This window comes from Temnothorax americanus, unplaced genomic scaffold, assembly GCF_048541705.1.
Source record: "Temnothorax americanus isolate GAGA-0224 unplaced genomic scaffold, ASM4854170v1 Scaffold41, whole genome shotgun sequence".
NCBI classification, from domain to species: domain Eukaryota; kingdom Metazoa; phylum Arthropoda; class Insecta; order Hymenoptera; family Formicidae; genus Temnothorax; species Temnothorax americanus.
The window spans coordinates 888,289-910,445 of NW_027509559.1; the positions used below are offsets into that span (position 1 = coordinate 888,289).

Below are 22,157 nucleotides of genomic sequence, written 5' to 3' on the forward strand. Positions count from 1 at the left end.
TTGCTTATTATATCCTTGTTTTACACCTGATGAGCGATAAAAGATAGAATAATGCAATAGCGCTAATAGCGCGCTCCCCGAACGCAACCAAAGATAACCATATAAAAGACGTTCGTACATACAGCTTATTATCCAAAGTGCGAGAGTGAGAGTGTGTACGAAAATGCAGTCAGGAGAGCAAATGGAGCAATAGGTGTAGTACCGCCGCGCCGCGGCGACAATTGGCGCCTTGTGAACTGTGAAGTTGATCGCAGATTTACGAATTCCGCCGCCATCTTAGATACTTGTCGCGTCAAGTTGCGAGACGCGTGCTGGTGCGGGCATCGCACGCATCGCGGCTCGGTACAACTCCGCTTTTTTCGCGTTTCGTTTCCTCTCGCAGTGTGGTAAAGTGCGCGTCGCGTGTGATTAACGTCGTCGTGTCTCGGGGAGTGCCGTGCGCCGCGCCGCCGCGCCGCGCCGCGGCGCCGTGCCAAGTGCCGCGCAAGTATCGTTTTTGATGATCGGCGTGCGCGATCGTACTTAACATGTTTTCCGCGAGTTTGGTGATGAAGAAGAGAGAGAGGAGGCGGAGGCCCGGGGAGGCATCATGCATCGGCGGAACAACCCTCGGGTGAGTAATTGATTAATTAATTACTATATTCGTTACTACGATACTAATCGTTTGTTTCTGCCACGATCGTCCGGCGTGCTCCATTCGTCATTGTCTTGTTTGGTTTTGTGTAAATAGAATGATCTATTTCCCATTTGCTATTGTTTCGCATTGTTCGTGTATACAATCGTGCATAATGTGCATACAAAGATAGATTCAGACGTGGACGAATATAGTGAGAGCGGGGCATTTATTGAAACAAGTTGTTCATTCGTGTTTGTTCGCACTCGCTTGTTTGGTCTGGTCCCGGCTTAATATATCAACCTGAGATGGAACATGTTCGTTGGTGTAAATTTGTGTTCGCTCGTACCATCACGGTGTCGTCCACACTCGCTAAAGCAATAAGTTCGTTCATTCGCGTTTATTCGCGCTCTTTGCTCGATTTATTTCAAGATATTTTTTATTTGAGAGATCGTCTCTTAAGACATATATAATAAAGTATTAATAACATTTATTATAAACATATAATTTCAAGATATTTTAGATTTTCAAGATATTGGATTATTAATCGTTAATCTCTAAGATACATGGATTAACGAGTTAGAGTTCCATTTTTATAAAATCTTATGAAAATTTTAATACTTAATAAAAGAATTTTTTGAAAAATTATATGATTGTTTTGTAAAATATTTATTTAAGAGACGAACGAAAATGCAATGTGCGTAAAATAATTTTTTTAAATATTAATTATTTTGGACTCTATAATGTGGGATATATTTGTAATTTGTATGTTACAGAGTGCGCAGTTTCAACTCCGCCGTTGCGAATCGGGGTCGGTAAGTCAAATTATTTTTTATTTTAACTTAAGGTAATGTATTATGAGAGAGTTGTCTGATACATATATTTTTTTATTAATCTCCATTAATATTGCCATAATATATTGCATAGATCATTAATTTAGTAATATTCCACTTCGTAGAATAGAAGAGATAATTAGTTCTAGACCCCCCCCCAAAAAAAAAATCAATATGCTTCTCCAACCGGTTTAAATGCCACGAAATAAACCGAACTCGGAGTTTGAAGCCAAGTTTGATGCCCGCCAAATAACGAGCGTGCTGAATTGTTTCGTCGTCGACACACTTCCCGATGTTCCACTTTCAATTCCCGACCGATCGCTCCGCTCGTTATCTCGGCCCATTGCGAGATCGCGCGGATCGTTGAAATGCCTCGAACGATTATTTTCTTCTGTCCAAAAGAAAATCAATACATTCTCGACGTTACGACTAGCCCGGCGACAGGTTCGCGAAAAGCACGACGATCCGACGCGACGGCGCGAGACAGTAACGGTATTCTGCCACGCGGCATTCTTCGTGCGAGGCCTTCGAACGCAGATCGTTATATCGCACATCGTTATCTACGGTCGTTAGGAATCGCGTATGATAGCTGTATCAAGTAATATAACGGGATTTGAAGCGTGCATGCCAATTGTTGAAACGGCGCGGCGGTGAGTCTGTTAACAGATTTATTGCACGTTCCTCGGCGCGACTACCGTGCTCCCTCGCGATCGACGATTCGCGATCAATGAAACAAAACGGGGGCATCTCGGCGAACGGAAAGTCGTAGCATTCTGGCGTAATCGCAAATTATACAGTGCTTAATTCAGAGCTACTGATGTCGCCGGCTTTGCCGAGAGCTCGTAGACGTAAGAATTTCTCTCGCGGCGCGCGTCGTTACAGGAAGGAATTGTAACGGTTCGCCGCACCGTTGTCTTCTCGCGTCGCGTAAATGCACCAATAAGGAAACGGTTTCTCGATTCTCGTTCCGTTCTCGTGAATACTTGTCCCATTTGAGAACTCGGATCTAACTTACGTAGGTGTCGGCCGAGGGGAACGCCGAGGTCGCGTTTTCTCCTCCGATCGATCGATAGTATCGGGACGTTTACCTTTCTTTGTAGACGATACCTCTCGAACGCGTATAAACGCGGTGGAAGCGCTTCCGGCACATTCCCGAACCGGCAGCAAAATTATTGATTGTCAGGCTCCGCTAATTCATCGCGTGTCATCTTATTCATTATGCGGTTGAAGCCTCTCGAGAGTATTGACGCGTCGATTGGTGTCCCTCGTGAGATCGGTTGTTTGCTATCCGCGCTGCGATAACAGCCAGATATATTCGAGTGAACGTGCGATTTCCCCGCGAGAAATTATTAACAATGACGTCGGCAAGTTGCACGACGCGCGGCACGGGTTAGTCTTTTTCTTTTCTTTTCTTTTTTTTTTTTTTTCCAAAACATTTGGACAAAGCCCTCCGCGTCTTCGTTGAACTCTGACCTGATTGCAAATGCGCGCCGTAAATTACAATATTGTGACTTGCATCCTACAATGAAAGTCGCGTTGAGCGATCCATTGATCGCGCGCGTTATAATGACAAGTATAGATGAGAAGACAAGTATTATCTTTTATCGCACGGAATTGAATTTGATTTATGTAAGCGCCCGGTACACGGTAATGGCCTTTTTTTTACAAATCGGCGAAACACGCGTCGAAGGGAAACGTGACTAATGCGATTGTGTCGTATCGCGCGATTCACGGCGCGCCAATCGAGAGTGGAGGACAGTACGGCAAGATGCAAAATCGCGTACTAAAAGAAGCCTTCGAGACGACGACGGGAAAAGCTTATACCGGCGTCTTTGCGACGGGAGCTCGTTCGCTTGTTCGCCCCAATAACATAATACATCACGCGCGTACCGGCAGACAATACAAGGGGATTACCTCACAATGGCCGATGATTTACTTCTGTTCTCATTACCCTGCTTTTGTCGCAGGGCCGCCCCGATTGGCGCCGTTGTCATTAGAAAAGTAACGGAGGCGCGTCCGCCCTCCGACTCCGGGGCGCTCTCTCATATTATCCGTGCGCGTGGCGACGCGGCGAGGCAGGAGGAGAAGGCACGAAATTAGAAAGAATCGCGCTCGTAGCAGAAACTGTGGAAACTGCATTATCGCGACACCTTTTTCCGTCGGATTGCCTATCCCGGCCTCGTCATTCAGGCTAAAGAGGGACGGGCGCCGTCTTTGAACGTGCTGGCTCTTTGATTTCGCGAAGAATCGCGCCGGCAATACGATGTATTTTAACGCGTGTCTTTCATCGCACAGCTATACATAAAGAACGATAGACGTTGAGGAAAAAATAATAGAGCAATAAATCTGGATATATTCTCAAAAGTGCAGTTATCCGTGCGAATCTCAATTTCTATCATTACCGGTAATGATGATCCATCGCGGACTTTCTTTCAGAGCACATAACTGGTTTTACCCTTTTAGCGAGATTCACGCCGGATAAGGTCATCGGCTGTACGTATACGATCTGCTGGAACACCTGCTCGCTCGTACGGGGTCAACGTATCGTCGGGTTAGCGCCGTGATTGAACTTTTCACCGATCCTCCAATCCGCCACGGGCACATATCTCTTCCGTAATAATTGGTCGACCTGACGCGACACGCCGCGCCGCGGTCGCCGCGATCACGTACTCGCGCGCCGAATGAGCTTCTCGCGTTTGCGCGCGTCGGTGATGTGTCCTATACGATTAAGCGGCCATCGACCATGATTATCTCGAGTGATTTATATCGGCGGGTCGCCGCGAGAGAGCTCGCCAGATATCCACCACGGCCGGAATATACTATTGCCGGCAACCGAATTGCCGGCGGCAGGCTGCCACGTGTGCGCTGCCGCGGCGCAACCCCGCGGTGACCCCGACGGTCAGTGCAGCATCTCTTCTCCTTCGACGATGACCCCATCGCGCGAGGAACGTGTTGAACAAGTTATGCCAGTCCAGGATTCGCTGCTTGAAGCCGTGCCTATCGTACACGACTCTCGTGCCGGCTTCGCGCGAGATCATCCGGTACACGGATGCTTGGTGTCTGCCTTGCATATTGCCAGCGCGATTCTCTTCCTACGATTTCTCCTTGCGCCTTGACCGAGAAGGCCACCGTGAAAGATCGACCGTGAAAGATCGTCCGACGTACATGCGGAAATTGATTTCGCTCTAGTAGCCACCGATGTCCCACCGGATAAGTCAACGTGCGGTCAAATATCCGGATTCGCGAGAGCCACCGTGTCTCCGTGCGAACGTGGAGTTTTTGCAGCATCCTATCGATTATTACGTTATCGGGAATAGCTACTTTTTTTATTTGAGATGCATCCAATCGGATATAAATATCCACCGATTTTCAGCGGAGATTGCGACGGAACAAATTACGCGCATTTCGCAATTCGCCGCGCCTTGCATGTTTATATGAATCTCCACTTTAATTTATCATTCCCTCAATATAGTGCATAAAAAATAAAGTGATGGAAAAAGTATAATACGCTACGATAATTAATGTCAACAGAAACTTGACGCTTTATTTACTATAATATCAAACACTTCAAGACTTAGAAACTTATTATATATTAATTATCTTTATTAGTATTCCTTTTTTATACAATTTTAAATCAAACTCTTTGCAATTCTTCGGAATTAATTAAATATTATATTCTAAGCGTATAAGAGAGGAAGATTACAATGTCTGTTTTACGTAGCACGTACCTAGAGGCTTTCAACATAAGCAACAATTTCTGCCAATGTCTCAAATGAAAAAGTCCGCGCGGTTAAATAGATTTCTGGCGGGAAACGTTGATTCACAACGTTTCATTTCATTTCAATCCTCGGGCTTTTAGACGACGGCGTTCGCGCTAACGCTATAAATCATCATCGGTACGTGCGCGCTCTCTCTCGCGCACACGCGGACACGCACGCATCACGCACGGATGCGCGTCTAAGTGCACGCACGTTGCGCAGCGCGAAGATAATGGTTTGCGTTGCGGGTTAAGCAATGGCGAGGCGAACGAGGTCAACGGACGACCCTCGCCGTCACCGTGCACGGGGTGAGAGAAAGCCCCCCCTTTTCCCCCTCTCACTCATCTTTCCCCCCCGTGTTATATACGTTCTCTTGCAGATGCGTGCATGACGCTACGCTGTTCCTGTACGTCGATCCTGCAGCATCCCCTCTCTGCTGCTCCCTGTCTCTCTCCCCCTAAAGTTGCGCTCCTTCCGTTACGTTCTAGCCGCCGATACTCGCTGAGGTGCAACGGGCTTCTTGTCTCTCTCGTTCGACTTTGGATTCGAATACAGCGCAAGTCCGCCACCCTTCTCTCTCCCGCCGCGCTCGCATATTTCGTCTTCCACCGTCTCTTCCTCCTTCTCCTCTTTATCCTTCCTCTCTCGGTGTCGTGCACCCCGGGCCCCTTCCAGTCTCTATGCATATTTCATAGCTACTTGCGCTGCACTTCCACCCTCGCGTACTCCGGCTGCCTTTCTGCCGCTTCCTGCGGCTCTATCGCGGTCGAGGGTCAATGAGCTTACCTGCTAGGAGAAGCGGTTACTCGTAGAAATCACTTTCGACGATGCGGCGGTACTGCGGGGATCGTGAACGATTTGTTCGTGACGGATGCTCGCTCAAGTTAGCCGCATGAATTAATAAGTGTCAACGTATGCTAAAGGCATCAGATCGATATTTCCCGTGGAACGTGGTATCAGAATCGAGAATTCGGGATCGCTTCTATCGTAGAACGAATATAAAGCTGCTTCGGCAAAGGATGCCCAGGAGGTCCTCTTTGCGACAAGGGTGACACGGTAGGCAAGTGAAACAATTAAGATTAATGCATCATATGTTGACGTGAGCGACTTTAAAATAAATACGGTTGTCATATGGCGATTAGTGGGGTGTTCGCGACGGTCCTACTTGCCGGACGATGATCGATGGCGGCCATAAATAATGCAACACCCCTCGGAGCAATTCTGAGCTCCCAGGACACCCTTCGAACAGGAGAATTCTCGTTTCTCTCTCTCTCTCTCTCTCTCTCTCTCTCTCTCTCTCTCTCTCTCTCTCTATCCTTTGCCGCGGCTGTCGCCCCTCTACCATTCCAGACCACCCCAATGCCATTTCCGATATACCACGCGCCGCGGCATTCATCGCTCCGTATCGGCGACCACCCTCGACCCTTAAAGCCATTTAATTTGGATCCGGGTTATTAATTATTAATTAGCGCCAGTCCTATTATATCTCTCTATCGCGGTGCAATGCCTCCCCGGGAGTGTAATGACATTATGCCATTAAATTGTCGAGGCTCGTTAGTCTCTACAAGTGTACTATCGTGTTTTCAACACACAGGCACTGATTCTCTTGCACACTTCGCTTTCTCTGTTACGACATAATCTTAATTGCGCGTGAATTTTGCTAATCTTAATTTCATGCGTCAAGCCCAATAATAATCTTTTTGCCTCGCCATGCATTCTCGACTGCGAAATATCGCAGGAGCAGCTAATAGTATATTCGCACATTATATCGTATTCATTAAAAATAATTAAAATAAAAGTTTAATAGATTAGTTTTTAATAGATTGTCGAACAGATTCGCGTACATAAGTGCGATGGACGTCATTAAATCTGTAAGGATTAAAAATTCACGGGAGATATTCAATCCAAAAGCGTATTTATGCGTAAAGTGAAATGGTCAAGAAACGTTTAGAGCAATGTCATCTTATATACCGGAAGCGCACCGAGCCTCGTCCATAATGACGTACAATAAAGCGACGTCGGATCTGTACGGTGGCGAAACGGGAGGGATTTCGTTATCGTTAGCCCCGTGCGGCGAGAGATCGCGGCGGAGCATTAGAAAGTGTAAAAACGCCGATCGCGAAGCTACGGCAGTCCACGACCTTTCGCACGCACGTTCTATCCGTCGACCATAATGGGCGCTCGTCCTTCTCCGGACCGCGCGCGGGTTCGCGCGAGATCGATTGTTCCTGGCCTGAGGTTCAAGTCTCAAGATAAAGTCGGGGTCGTTCAACCCATTACATACGATCGACGGGCACGATAAATCCTTGCCATTGCAGGACTTATGCGGACGCGCGCGCCGGCGCGGCGGATCGGCCATCCGCAATCGATAGGAGAAAGTCCGGATGACAGGTATTGAGGAGACAATGACACGTTGGACGGATCCGTCCGCCCGTTTGCAGTCATCGACAATCGCACATCGCAACGAACGATCGTGTATATCTTTGTTAGAGGAAACGGCACGATGATTTCGCGCGTAATTAATGACCGGTAAATGTCGATGCATCTGCGCTCGTATAACGACATGTCCTGTTTAAATGCAATAAGCATTGTGATTGTCGGTGAAAAATATTCATCTGCATTTTCAATTAAGATAAACACGATTATATAGATGTTCTTTAAATACCGATGGAATATCAGTGTTATTCAGAAAACGAATTTATTTGGAAATTGTTTATTTTATACTGCCACACATTTACATGCTAATAAAGATCGGGAAAGTATCAAAATAATTAAATATTTAAATTTGGTTAAAAAAAGAAGATACACATAACATTGTTGTCGCAAATTCTCGGACGGTCAAGTGCGACGATCTTGGCAGACGATCGATAAGTTTTTTTTAGTTTTAAATACACCGCGCGCGCGTTTTATTGACGTCGGGCCAACAAGAAATCAGGTGATACCCCATACTGGAAAGTACAATATAACGTATAATACAGTTATCCGCTTTGGAGGGTCCGGTGGAGAAAGAACGGGTCGTAAGTAAGTAAATTTTGCAGGCTTCCTCTCCGATCTCAATGGAAGGAGAGAAACGGATCTATTCTACTTTTCCCTCCGTCGTATCGCGACCGTTTCTCTGACACTGGGATAAGGAACGCACATTCATGGCATTGTGGCTTCGGAATGCCATACGAAGGGTGAGCTTTTCGCTTGTTGCCATTGAGAGGTATTCGAAGCCCTTCTTGACAAATCGGCGCTTGTCGGGAAACTCTATTCTTCAGGCCGGAATGTGCGCGTTGAGATTTATCGCGTTCCCGTTTGCCGAACATCTCCGGCATAAACAACGCCAATAATCGAAATTTATGCCTACGAGAATGTTTCCGCAGGAAACGATTCTGTACGCGATATCACGCGAGCGAACGTAATATATTTAAAATATTTCATTTTTACAGATTAATCTTCGATTAACAACTTTTGATGGCAAATTTAAACGCGATTGTAACAAATCTATTCTTTTATAAAATTCTTAAAAACAAGAAAGATAGATTTATAATAATTTATCTTAAATAAAGAAAGCGTGAATCTCTGTCATGAAAATGATCTGTTAGAAATTTGTATATGGTGGCGCATTAGTAATGTGTCAAAAAAAGAAGGTGGCTCCGTATTAGTATAAAATAGAAGATGTAGAACACAATGAAATGTGTGTGTGTGTGTGTGTGGGAAACTCTGTCGTATATCCTTATGTAGAGGGGGACACGTCCGAGTTGGCAGGGAAACGCCAAAGAAGCAGCGTTTCGTACTGTAAGTTATTGCCTCGAGCCGCGGTGCATATAAATCCACGCTTATTGTTTTCCAGATCAGGAGAAAATATATGTGCGTTTATATACCTATCTACCTACACATGCGTGTATATACACGTATACGCACGTACACATGCGTATACACAGCAGCAGACTATTCACCCCGGCGACGACGACGGGCGACGAGGAAGAAGCGCCTAGTGGAAGGTCGCGCCTTTATGCGCGTCCACTTTGTGCTGTCTGGCCGCGAATGGGAAACGAAGAAATCGGCGGAATGAGATCCTTGGATACGGAGCCAACGCCGGACGTGGCCAAGCAAAATATGGCGCCGCGGGATAATCCAGCGAACGCAAAAAGAACTCGAGAGCCTGCGCAATGTATCTGCATTACTCCGCGGTACTTGCCGAGTCATGCTAAAATAAGCGTTTTCGTGCGTGCAAAGGCCTATTAGAATCAAGAAAATTTTAACACAGCGAAAACCGGTATATTTCCTCACTTTCTATTTACTTTCAAATCCTCATATAAGTAACTACGTCACTTATTGACTATTAATATTAAAAATTCAAATATTATTAAAAGCGGGATTGATAGGAAATAATTAATGTAGAAATTTAGCAAAAATTGCTCCTTTAATAAAATTTACTAATAGTCAGAACAGGAGAGCAAAGATATAAATAAAAGCGAAGAATTATAGTACATACGTATTCTCTTCAACATTACAGGTTTATTTTAAAGAAAAGTCATAGATACTTAAGAAACAAAATGGTAGTAACGGAATTATAATTTACGCTATATTGATAAGAAGACAAACAAATGTAAGATGACGTGAGTTCCTCCTTCTTGTATTCATCTTATTGGTCGTGTACACCCACGCGTTGACTACACTGCAACATGCGGTAGAGCATGATCGAAGGCGCGTGTATAGTCCTTAACGCATCTAATCGTCCGTAGATATACGTTAATTGCCTACGTGTGTCATGCGAGGCGTGATTTACCGATTTATCGAATCGGCGCAATGGTGTGAGTTGGGTGAGAAAAAATCAAGAAATGCTGTTAGGAGTGTTAGGTTGACACGTGGAGTCACGATTGCACTCTATAATCGGCTATCAGAGTGAAATAATTATGAAATTCGCGACCTACTCGTTTCCTTGATGTTGCACGAACAACCAGTTCGGATTTGCGGCGCAAAAGAATATCTCGGTCGGATGTTTAGCATTTCTTTAATAGTGTTATATCGTTATAAAAAATTCTTTAATAACTATATAGTATATATCGCATTATTATCTATTAAAACGAATCAAAAGCAAAATATAATAATAGTAGTATAGGAGTGTGAGAGATAATTATACTTTATCCGATGCGATTCTTGCAAATTAAGTATATAATGTTCTAAATTAAAACATAATAAATTATCATCTAATTACGTTAATTACCGTTTGCGCAAAACAGCAAGATGCACGCGAGCCAGACACGAGAAAACAACCCGGATTACTTTTATCAAATTATCCGAAGCTATATTAAGCTTTCGAGGACCTTGGGATATTCTCGAAGAGAATCGCTACCGAACTGGTGATCAATTAATTCACCAAGTTATTATCTACGTGAATCACACTCTATAATGTGACTCTGAACTAAAATATCGGTTTACGCAAGACTTTCTTATATCAATGATCGCGATCGAAGAGTTTCCTCTTGAGATAATAATGCCACTGCGTCCAATTATACGCAACTTAGCGACTCTATTGTAAAGAAAAAAATAATAATACCGAGCAGATAATTAGTGACGGCTTGTAAATGAACCAGGTATGACGTAGACGTGCGCGCGTGTTATCTTGACCTTGCCTGCGGATGATATCCCGAAAGTATCGAAAGCGTAAATCGTTTTGTCGAGTCGCAACCAGGAAGACCAGGAAGACGCGCGTATGCATCGCTGCATGGCATTTAGACACGTTCGTTCTCCTAGAACGCGTTCCTCGCGCGCATTTTTTTGCGTCTCGCGCGCTGCACGCACTCGGACCTGTCGCCGCGCGCGCGGAGAACCTGGCGCGTTTCACGCTTAATTACGTTCCAGTAATTCCCGGATCGTCCGGTTTGCTGGTAGCCCGTTCGCGGACGGATCATAATTTATGATATTATATATAGAGGCGCGCACATAAACGAACGCACGCAACGCTCGCTCGCACGCACGTGAAGCAGAGGCGCAGCAGTGAATGGCAGCCGGTAGTCGATCGGGAGATTTATTCCTCAGTACTGGCCTCTTGTCATGGTGGTCTTGGTTTCGCGCAAAGTTTTACAATCACCTCGACGCAGACGCAACGAATCGTCGAACGTGCAATTCACGTGTCGTGCCCGATCACGCTCTTACGCCGGAGAAATGTATCAGCTATAATTATTACGCCACTTTGGATTTGCATCGATACAAAATTTATAGAGCATGATATGATTGAAGCATATCTAATCTTTAACTGTATTTCTATATTTTTATATTTTTATAAAGCGTATTTTATTATTATCTACTAGATTTATTGCCTATTTGTTATCAATTTTCTGACACATGAGAATAGTTTATAAGATAGATTAATAAGATAAGAATTAAAAGAAATGTGAAAGTAAATATATTTTGAGACATAACTGTGCATTTTAAACGTACACCTTAATGTGTACATGTGCAACGTCAAACGTGTGGCTGGCGTGCGTCAGAATGTGTTCGTAGGGGATATGGATCGAACGTTAAATCTTTTACGTAGGACGCGTTACAAGATATCCTGGCTCCGCACCGGGCGGAGGATGTCGAAGGGACGGCGTGTAGGGTGTGCGTAATGCGCTTCTGAAGGCCCCAAGTTGTTCACGTGGGCCGCTCGAGATATCGAGACAATCCTGAATGCACGCGATTCCATTTACTAGCCGGATAACCGAGCTAGCTACTGATTTGGCACGTGTACCCTAATAAGGAGTCACAAAGGACATCGACGAGTGAAACAGCACGCTTCCAACTGAACGTAAAGCTATTTATTTGCAAAGCACGAGAGTTTAAAGCAGGTGCAACCGATATTCCAGCATTTTGCTACCGAGCAGGGGATGGGGTAATACAATTTATTCCGAGTTAACGAGATGCGATGCAGAAGCATTTTCAGAAACGGCAAAACTGTGCGCGTGTCAGTCCCTCAAACGTTATCCCGGATTCTCGTATCGAAAGTAATTAAAGTAAAGACCGACTATATTGGACGGAATTTAATAATACGCGCAGCGACACGGTAGGTTTTTGCCGCCACGTCCACGGGTAACTCCGCGGGAATTTCGAATAGCATACATATTAGCTGTAAATGTATTTCCCTCGCGATGGAGCCGGACTAAAGTCGTAATACCGACTTTATTTCCACTGCGCCCTCGAGAGTGAAACGTCCTCTGCTTCACTTTGAGATAAATATTTCGTATGGTAAGCTCCGCGAATACCGCAAACTGACGGACTGCGTCTTAATGCGGCTTATTATAGGGTGGGTACTCCGCGAAACGCTGTGCGTACGAGTAACGTAAAGTACTCGCGTTGACCGTTACATACATATATACACGCTTAACATATGCACACATACTCAAGACGATCCGTGCACAATTCAACGAGATGGCGGGTTGCTTGATTGCCTTATCTGCCTAATGAAACGCCTCGCTAACTAGCTCCGTCACAGCGCATATGTCTTGTACAGATATTGTTATGGCTCTTTTTGCAATGACACTTTGGTTTTAGCTTGTTCGGATTTACATGATTCTCCGTATGACGATAAAAAGAAAATATGCGGTTGTGTATTTTTCCGAGAATTATAATGTATTTCGCAAAATGCGTTATTTTCACATCAGTAAGCTTTCAGTTTAATAGCCGTGAATAGTTTGTACAAATATAGTATATATTTGTACGTAAGATATACGCCATTCGGTTCCAAATTATCTTACATATATCAAAAAGAAAAAGATTATTAATCTTTTCTATATAGTTTTCGGATTTTTATATATAAAATTACTACTTTCCAAATTATATCACAGTCATGAAACATTCTATGTAGAATCTACATATCTATCGTTTATTGTGAGACATAAAAATCCGTAGCTAGATTGCAGACTAATGCCGCGTGTCTTGCAAAAAATCGTATTGCGGTAATCGGTATTCTATTCAAGCAGACGATCGTAAGATTACAGTTTGAGCTTACGCGTTCGGTGTGGCTCAACCGTGCGATTTGACGAGCATAACGCGCTCCCCGTGCCTAATAACGTCTTCAGGCGCGTAACAGCCTTGTGCTGCGAAGCCATTCGACTGGGCGACCACTGAGCTTAAAGGAAACGAGCCGCGAGCTAAGGGAACGTGCAAATATAAATCATGCACCTACGACTGGCAGCCGTAATTTTCTTCAATTTCCACGCGATCGTCTTCCGTAATGTGATGTTCTCGTTGTAATGGAGCCATCCTGTTTCCCGTATCACTTTTTTTCATCCTATCTTTATCTTTGAAGGCTTAGAAGAATCTGGACTCTAGACAAAATCTTATACATCGCAGTATCTTATTACTTTTAAAGTATATTAATATTACGATCTAAAAAATTAAAGTAAGGCTTACATTTATAGGTCCTTTAAAATTCTAAGTGTGAAAAAGAGTTCGTCTTATTTCGCTTCATCGACATTTTATTTCGCGTGAAACAGAACAAGATACGACAACTTCCCGTACACGTAGTTGAGTAGTTCTCGCGAACGACGTGGAGATCATAAATGATTGAGCGTCGCGGTGTATCGTAAAACGCTCGATGTTGTTGCGCGTTGGTACCGTCCATAGGGACGTGGTACTATAAAAAGACTATCCCGTAACCCAGCGTTAATGTGATGTAGGTGAAAGGTTAAATACGTTTCCGCTTCATAGTTTGCTAGTAATTCCGCTGTGCGCTTTGTCCTTCGTCCTGCCGTTTTCCATCGGCGCGGCCAGGTGATAGAAACTTAACGAGCTCTTGCTTTATCCATCTTTCTTCCTTTTCTTCGCCACGTATGCTCTTGTTCCAACTCCGAGACTCTCCTTAATCAGCTGTAGGTCGTTAATATCCAGTCAGTAGCGTTCGCCCTTGTGTCTTATCGACTATCTAGTTAGACGGATAATTATCTGAAATATTGTGTCGCATTTTTTTCTTTTTCAGCAATTTTTATTAACTCTTTTAGAATAGAAGAATCGAATCACGATCTTGACTAATTTTAATTTTCTAAATATTGCAAAAATTCTTGTTGAAAGTTATATCTGTAATATAAAATATTGACTAATAATTGCAATATAATTGTCATACGTATCGAAGTGTATTATTAATTGTTAATTAGTAATTCTCTTAATAATTATTAATTCTTTTGATAAGTCAATAAATAGAAAATACTCCTCCTTTCTCTCGCGGCTTTGTAACTTACACGCGTCGCCGGTGTCCGTACACGCGCGGACGATTACACGCGTATAGGAGAGTCGACGAGATGTAGGAGCAGCTTGCTTCTGTTCGGAGGCAATCGGTGATGTGCTTTCTTAACATAAACGCGCTGCATCATTACTGGTGGTCGACTGGCGTGCCCGCCGGCGCTCTTTGTGCCGAGTGTAATTTTATTGCTATCGGCGTGCGCTCGCCGTTACAAGTCGAGTCGGGTTGAGTCAAATCACTGGCGAAATCGGGCGGGACGGTTTCTGCGACCCTCGTTACACCCAAGCCGTCGGCGGAAAATGGGTGCCCTCTCATTCATTTGTAGCAATATTAATTGCATCAATAATATGAATATTTGGATTTTGAAATATGTAGATTTTAAAAATGTATTGATATATAAAATTTATCAATGTAAAGAGAATTATGTCTTTTTTAATTTTTAAAGATTAGAACGTTGGCGTTTAATTCTCCTTTTGTTTCATTGTATTCCGTATTATTGCATGCTATTAGTGAGTATGAGTATATATTAATTATTTGAGCTCTCTAAAATTAAAGTGTGAGATTTGAGACCGTCGGATAAAACAAGCAATAATTTAGAAGATTATTAAGTTGCGAGATTTTTCTGCTATAAATTTAATATTTTTAGTCTATTAATTTTGCAGGTAAAATCTGAAACTCGGGTATCATTCAGTAATCTATGGAATATATACATTTTTAGTCGTTTAATATTTACATTTATATTAGTTTCTATGCAACTCATCAAACTATTTGAACGTAATGATATGATTTATATTTTGAGTGATATCAAAGTATTCAGTGTGGCAAAACAGAATTTCTAAATTGCACAATAGATCGATCAGTTTTGTTGAGCTGTCCGAAACGTTTGTTTTCGTCACAGAAAGTCATAATAGAGGAAAAAGAAAGACTAGGGTGAAAGAAGGCAACGTCAAGGTTGACGATAGGAAAAGAGATCTTTTTATTAGCATCACACAGAGAAGCGTGCCGAAGCTTTCGGTTATTGAAATCAGAAGGGTAGTTTGTGGACAGGTGGTGGTCGGGTGGGTGAGTGGGTGGTGGTTGGTTCGGCGGCTGGGTTGGTTAGCTGGTTGGTTGGTCGGAGCGAACGAGCGAACGAGCGAACGCAGCCCCTAGCTTGTGCAAGTTCCCTTTACCTTGATGACAAAGAACCGAACCTCACTCAATGGAACGGACGAATGGTTATGGAAACAGCATTTAATTTGCATAGAAGGAGCCTCTTTGTCGACTCGCTGAAAGTCGGAGTGCTCCTCGCTCGTTCGGGCCCTCTCGCTTCCCTCCTCGCGCTCTATTTCGCATCCCTCCGCTTCGCGATGAAAAGGGCATTGTCCTTTATCTATCATCTACTCGATCGTATATTTTATTCAGATTACGCGTCGCCCGCGTCCAAAACAGTGAATCTCTTTATGATTGCCCATCGCCGCCCATTGTGACGACGCGACGCAAGAACCGACGACGACGCTTACGTAAGGCGGATTCGACGGACGAGCGGGGTACTCTAATTAAGGACGCGCGTGTATAAGTAGATACGGGAAGACCAACCGGGATTCTCGAGGGTACTTCTCGTTCTATCGAAGTCGAAGGACTTTCAGAACGGTATGTGGTTTCTTTTCCTGTGATCATGGACCGAGCGGGAAAATCATATAATGTCTGCGTCATCAAATAAAACGGAAAGAAAAAGATGAGGGACTCTTGGCGGTATGGGGATTTTGAGTGTTAATTAATAAGATTGATCATGGAACGGTCGACGAATATCTGTACAATGTTATAGTTCGACATTACCGACCAATAACAAATATGTATTTTCATATCAGTACAATCCATCAACGTGTAAGAATGAAGTGGGTGGGAGGTAATTTGCGGTGGACTCATGCGTGAAAGTTTTATTCGGGTTTTAATAAGAGCGTCTCCGAACGAGTGAATCAAGAAACTTCCAAAAACTTTCTATTTTGCTTCTTTTAGCATATATGTTTTTCGTAATACTATTGTAAAATTTAATAAGAAAATGAAGAAATACGGATTCACATTTCGCATAGAAATTACACAAAAATATGAACAAGTTTAAGCATTAGATAACAGGAAGATGCGAGAATTTTGCTTTCATTTTTACATTAGGTAATCAAAATTTCCTCGTTTTACGATCATTATTCGCGGACGTAACGTCCAGTTGCAATAAGCGTGCAAAGAGAACATTTTTCCTAAGTGGCAGGAAGGATCGGGGAATGAGTGAAAGAAAATATCGCGATATTCCATAGAGAGAATCGACGATTGTTTGCACAGGGTAATCAGGCAACATCAAACGAGCCGATCATCAAGTGGAATTGTTTACGTAGCTACGGCTCCCGCGGGGGACGCGCAGGACAGTCTGGGTGGGCTCGGCACCCCCCGTCTTTGTCGCAACAATAATGTTAATTTATCTCCCTGTTTCTCTCTCTTTCTCTTTCTCTCCCTCTCTCTCTCTTTCTCTTTCGTCAGCGTCAACCACGGTTCCCGTCTCCACCGTTGGCGACAATTTGCCGGGCACACAAAAAGAGTTGACAACTTGAAAGGGAAATCGAGCCTATTGACAGAGGAAGGGCACGCGGAACGGCCAACGCGCGCGCCTCCTCCTGTTCTGTCGAGCATAATGCGTCCCGTTGGATGAGGAGAGCCCCTCGATACCGTTTTCGTTCGGTCGGTGGAGCACAACATTATCACATGGACCCACGGCCTCCTGACCCTCGTCCTTCGGCCTTACGTCTCACTCCCTCATACGTCGTTGCCGTTTTCCCCCTTCTCGTTTCGTTCGCCTGTTTGTCCCTCTCTTAATTCCAGAATGCTTTTGGGATTTGTTCATTGGAAACATAAATCGTATGCACGAGGAACGACAATCTCGAGTAAACAAGCCATTAAAAGGACCGTCATTTTTTTTTATCTTTAGGCTTTTACCTTTGCGATGCTTTATTTGTTCACGATACGAATTCTTTCTGCGAATTTGCAAACTGTTTTTTAATTCGCTCTTAAACTTTCTTTGAATCATTTTGCTTTATTTATAAGAAGTATCATCTTGTTTCTCTTTAGACAAATTTTGCTCATTAATGCCATTTTATTTCATTTGCTTCATTTTTCTGTTCTTCTCTCTCTCCATTTACTTTTGTCCTCTTCTTGTTTTTTTTTTACTTTATCGCTTAGACAGAGAATTATATGGAGCGGGTTGAATGATGATATCAACAGGCTATATCTAAAGCCCTGATCAATCACGATCCGCTTTTGTTCCAACGTGCTCTCTAATCCGCTTTTGTACCTTCGTTTTACCACTGCGCTATGATCCTGCATTCATTATTCCGCATTTTCTTCTCCTCTCGTTATCGCTAAAGTGTTACAGCCTCCTGCCATTACGAAAGATTGCGTTTTATCATCCGCTCTTTCAATACGTCATTTAATGCATTGTATATCCTAGCTTCTCTTTCAAGCACAAAAATGCTAGTCTTATAGCTTCATACTTGTTCACAAGCTTAAAAATAACTCAAGTAAAAAATACGTTAAAGCGCATAGAAATTTTTTTCTTTCATAATTTGAGCATTATTACACAAAATTTAAAATATTATAGAAAGAAATATTATAATTTAAAAAAAGATCTATCATATTTTATTAATGTATACGATGAAACACGTGAATTGAGAAACTCAACTTGATAATGTGAGCCCCCAAATAGACGGATTACCCAATTAAATCTGGTAGAGAACCTACGAATTACGCGGTTGAACAACTTACTGATTTTCATGGTTGCCTTCTCCGTTTACTACCTGCACCGTTCACCGATCGTTGTCGTTTGTGTGGATGTTTGTATTCCGTTTTCCGTTTGAGGACGAAAACTACGAGGCTAACTACGACTGATTCGCCGTGCGATGCCGCGCCGCATGTCCGCAAAGCTTGAGACATAGCAGGCGGAAGTAGAAAGAGAGAAAAGGACCGAGGGTAGAGGGGAATGGAAAGGGGCTTCGTCGTTCGGTAACTCTGGAACAGAGTTAGTTGATGAGTCTGTGGGTGGTTACCGTCGTTTGTCGAGGAGAAGAGCGACGAGCAACACGGAATAAGAGGGAAGCTGAGAGGAAAAACGAGAAACGGGACGCAGAAAGGAGGAGGACAGCCAGGCGGATAGAAGAACGGAACAGAGACGAGCGCAGAAGAGAAAGAGAGAAGAGAGAGGAAGAGAGAGAGAGAGAGAATACTTTTCCTGCGTCTATATAGATATTTTCATGGGCGTTCACCGCTTCTCAAACTAGTGCAGTGGCGGTGCCCGGGCCACCCTTCCCAGCTCCTTCAAGCGCTCCCTTAGCGAGTTACCTCTTCGTTACCGTCTCTTTAGTATCACATGAACCAATAAACATCTTCTTTGATGTACGGCGCATTAATTAGTAAACGACAAAATTGTATTTAAACAATGCCAGAAGACTCCGCGCAAGAGAACGCTAGAAAAGAGGGAGAGAGTAGGAGTGACAGGGAGAAGGCGGGCGGATCGGCAAAGTAAGCGTACAAACAAACGGCGGATGCTTCGTCGTTACCGAGGTCGTTTGGCACGATGATTCGCAGTACCAGCCCGTTTCGTGAGAGGCTGTTGAGAGGGTGGGAGGGGTAGCGTGTCGGGGATGGTCGGCGGGAGAAGGTACTGATAGATCTTGTTAATTCATGAGCCCGCCTCTCGCCGTGCCTGAATAATTGTTGAGCATAATGTTGCTCCCTCCCGTTGATATTCAAATTAAAGGCTTCGCTTTCTGGGACGGGAGTAATTAGCGGCTTATACCTCGCAGCGAGGTTGCTCGTGAGATTGACCTATTTGACACTGCTATCCTGCAGTCTGAACGTAAGGTTCCGTAGAACGTTCTATTGTGGGCAAATTAATATTAGGGAGTAATCGTCTTTTTTACATAACATAATATATCAGTAGGCATCACTAACTGCGGACCGCGCCGAGGAAGGCATAATGCGGATATAATCTCGCTTCAAAGTATTACATTTGGACGTAATTTCGGGAGTCTCTGTATATGATGGCGTATATGCAGAGGCAGAGTGCGGCGAGTATCTGAATGGTGGAATAATAACGGAAGATTGCTGATTCGTCAAAGGGTGTGTTCTGCGTGAGGACTCATTTATAAATAGCCGCTCCGGCCCACCCCAGTGTGCAGAGAGACCAACCTGATTGCGAACATCCCACGTCTATTTGTATAGCTTAACCGAAGCGAATCGCAGGCCGAATATCCCTTTAAAGGATTACATCTGTACGGCGCTTAGTAACGGACGCATCCGATTCATTTGTATCTGTCAGAGGATAAGGGGGACTGTTTAAATCAATCAAACGCGCGTATGGTTTCGCGGTTGTATATCCGCAGGTATTAATCGGCGTTGCGCATGCGGAGTACTTTTTTTTTAATGATTTACAGTAAATGCGTTGGCATCCAATCGAAGATTAATTGTACGTTTATGCGGCTAAATGTTAGTGAGAATTGGATCACGCGAGCACTTTTTAATTACATTTTTTTTCTACCGAAGCAAACTTTGTAACTGAACGTTTTCAATATATAGATTTAGTGTAGAAGGACGATGATATCACTAAGAGAGGATTATATTCATGAAGAATGCCAGGTCAATAAAGACGAAAAAATTTGGACAAAATTGCATCAAATTCCAGTACATTCGTACATTTTGAGATACGCAGACGACGTCGATGTCTTCAATGCTGTTTCTCAACGTGGCGTCTTAGTTGATGTCGAGGAACTGTTTCTAAACTTCCGTAAGACGCACTCCATTCCCTTACTTCCTTCCTTCCTTCCTTCGTCACTCGAAATTTCGTAAGTTTCTCATCGCCGGCAACTGTCGGGCCCACTGTCAACACTGATATTAATTAGTCGAATTCTGCCGTCTGTCGACGCGGCGGCGGCGGGCGGGTCGATTCTTCCGCGCGATAGAAGGCGTGCGTATATCGTACGCCGCGCCGCGCGAGCAGACGCGCGTACGTACGGCGGGGGTGCACACGCCGCTCGCGCTGAAACGCGCCCATTGGTTATTACGTTGGAGTCAACGACTCGATATGTGTATACACGCAGATTGCAGAAACTCGCGGAAACTTATGCGAATACGCGGTCGTTACCCAGAAGGCACGAAACGGAAGCGTATTCCCGAGGCCCGGGCTGTTTGTTCTATACGTAAGATCCGCGCCGTGCTGTGTATCTTGGCCCGCCGATATCTCCTCAGTCAGGAATATTTAGCCAGATGAGGAGACTCGAACAAACGCCTCTAAGGCTTTCTATTAAGGCCGACTCTTTGATGTGAGCTACCATGAAGCGCTTTGGTCCCTCTCCGTACCTTCCGCCGCGCGCTCTCGCTCTGCCGATCTTTCTCGCGCTCATTCTATCGTTCCGCCTCTCTCTCTCTCTCTCTCTCTCTCTCTCTCTCTCTCTCTCTCTCTCTCTCTCTCTCTCTCTCTTTCTCTCTCTCTCATCTATCTATCTATCTTTCACTACCTCCAATTCCTCCACGCGATAGAATATTCATCGACAGACGAAGGAATATTCCTTGTGTGTGTATCGAACTACGCAGATTTCATTTTATGCTGTCGCCCGATCATGATTCGCCAACCAATTTATCCGGTTTGTTTTCGGTAATTTAAAACTTCCTACCATCTCGTTTTCTTGTTGCGAGATGTTATCTATATATAGAACCCAATTTATGGAACATAATTTATACGTATATATTTACGTATTTATGAAAAAAAACATTACAGTATCGCTATTTTAAGATTTGTAAGAGACACTGTCGATACTCGAGATACTCAACAAAGTAGCGCTTGGCTATCGTTCATCCCTTAATTTGTGCACCCCCTCATCCCTCAGTTTCTCGTTTGCGAGACATCTGCCACTACCAGGAAGATCATATTTTCTTACGAGAAAGCACGCCGATGCGGCATAATCTATCCGCTCGTGCTCGACCGCTACGTTAAGACCAGGCACTTTAAATTCCGCCCAACCAACGACGTCTTAATAAGTGCGGTTACGCGGGTACTTTTCTCGGGCCTTTTTTTTCCGTATCTGCGGCCGCGCGCGCAGGTACGAGTATATTGCATGTGCCTAAACGGCCGCGGATACGCGTATACACCGTGCGTGTTTTCAGCGCGCATTGTGGTCGCTGAAATGGCCTTTGTGGCCGACCAGGCATACCAACGGTTTTCTATCAACCGAACGCAGTTAACATTGACGTTTCGGACGGTCGAGCATCCCCAAAGTATACGCACGCACGCACTCACGCACGCACTGCATATGCGACCGCAGGTTAATGTATCTAGCAATACGTTGATACTTTACACTCCACAAATCCCCGTGTCTACGGGGCGTTTACGGGGCGTATGAGTTAGCGTCACAACGAGCACGGGGGCCCCATTCGAGGTTGTTTGCGGACTCGTTAAGGACTAACCAGGAATGCGTGTGAGACGGAAATTGCGAAAATCGTTCTCGCCGGTCTTTTGACTATTTTTCATTTGTTTAATGCGACTCGCCTCGAAGCAGGTTCCGCTAACATCATTCTTTTTACACAGGAATGTTATCCACGACAGTTATCTATGATTCTTGTTATCTGTGCGCGCGACAGATAGGAATGTTAATTAATTATTCATGCGAATGTCTGAATTCAATTGCTCTTATTCTTTTTTTCTGCAGTTTTCCGCCGGTTGTCAACGT

At 44.1% G+C, this 22,157-nt stretch overlaps 1 long non-coding RNA gene across 1 annotated transcript in view; it reads left to right on the plus strand.

The window, feature by feature from the left end:
• Positions 1-323: 323 nt before the first annotated feature.
• LOC143902899 (uncharacterized) overlaps positions 324-22,157 on the plus strand; it is a 102,823-nt gene continuing 80,989 nt past the window's right edge. The window contains exons 1-2 of the long non-coding RNA XR_013258524.1: positions 324-613; positions 1,390-1,428. This is a non-coding gene — a long non-coding RNA (uncharacterized LOC143902899). The remainder of the gene's footprint in view (positions 614-1,389; positions 1,429-22,157) is intronic.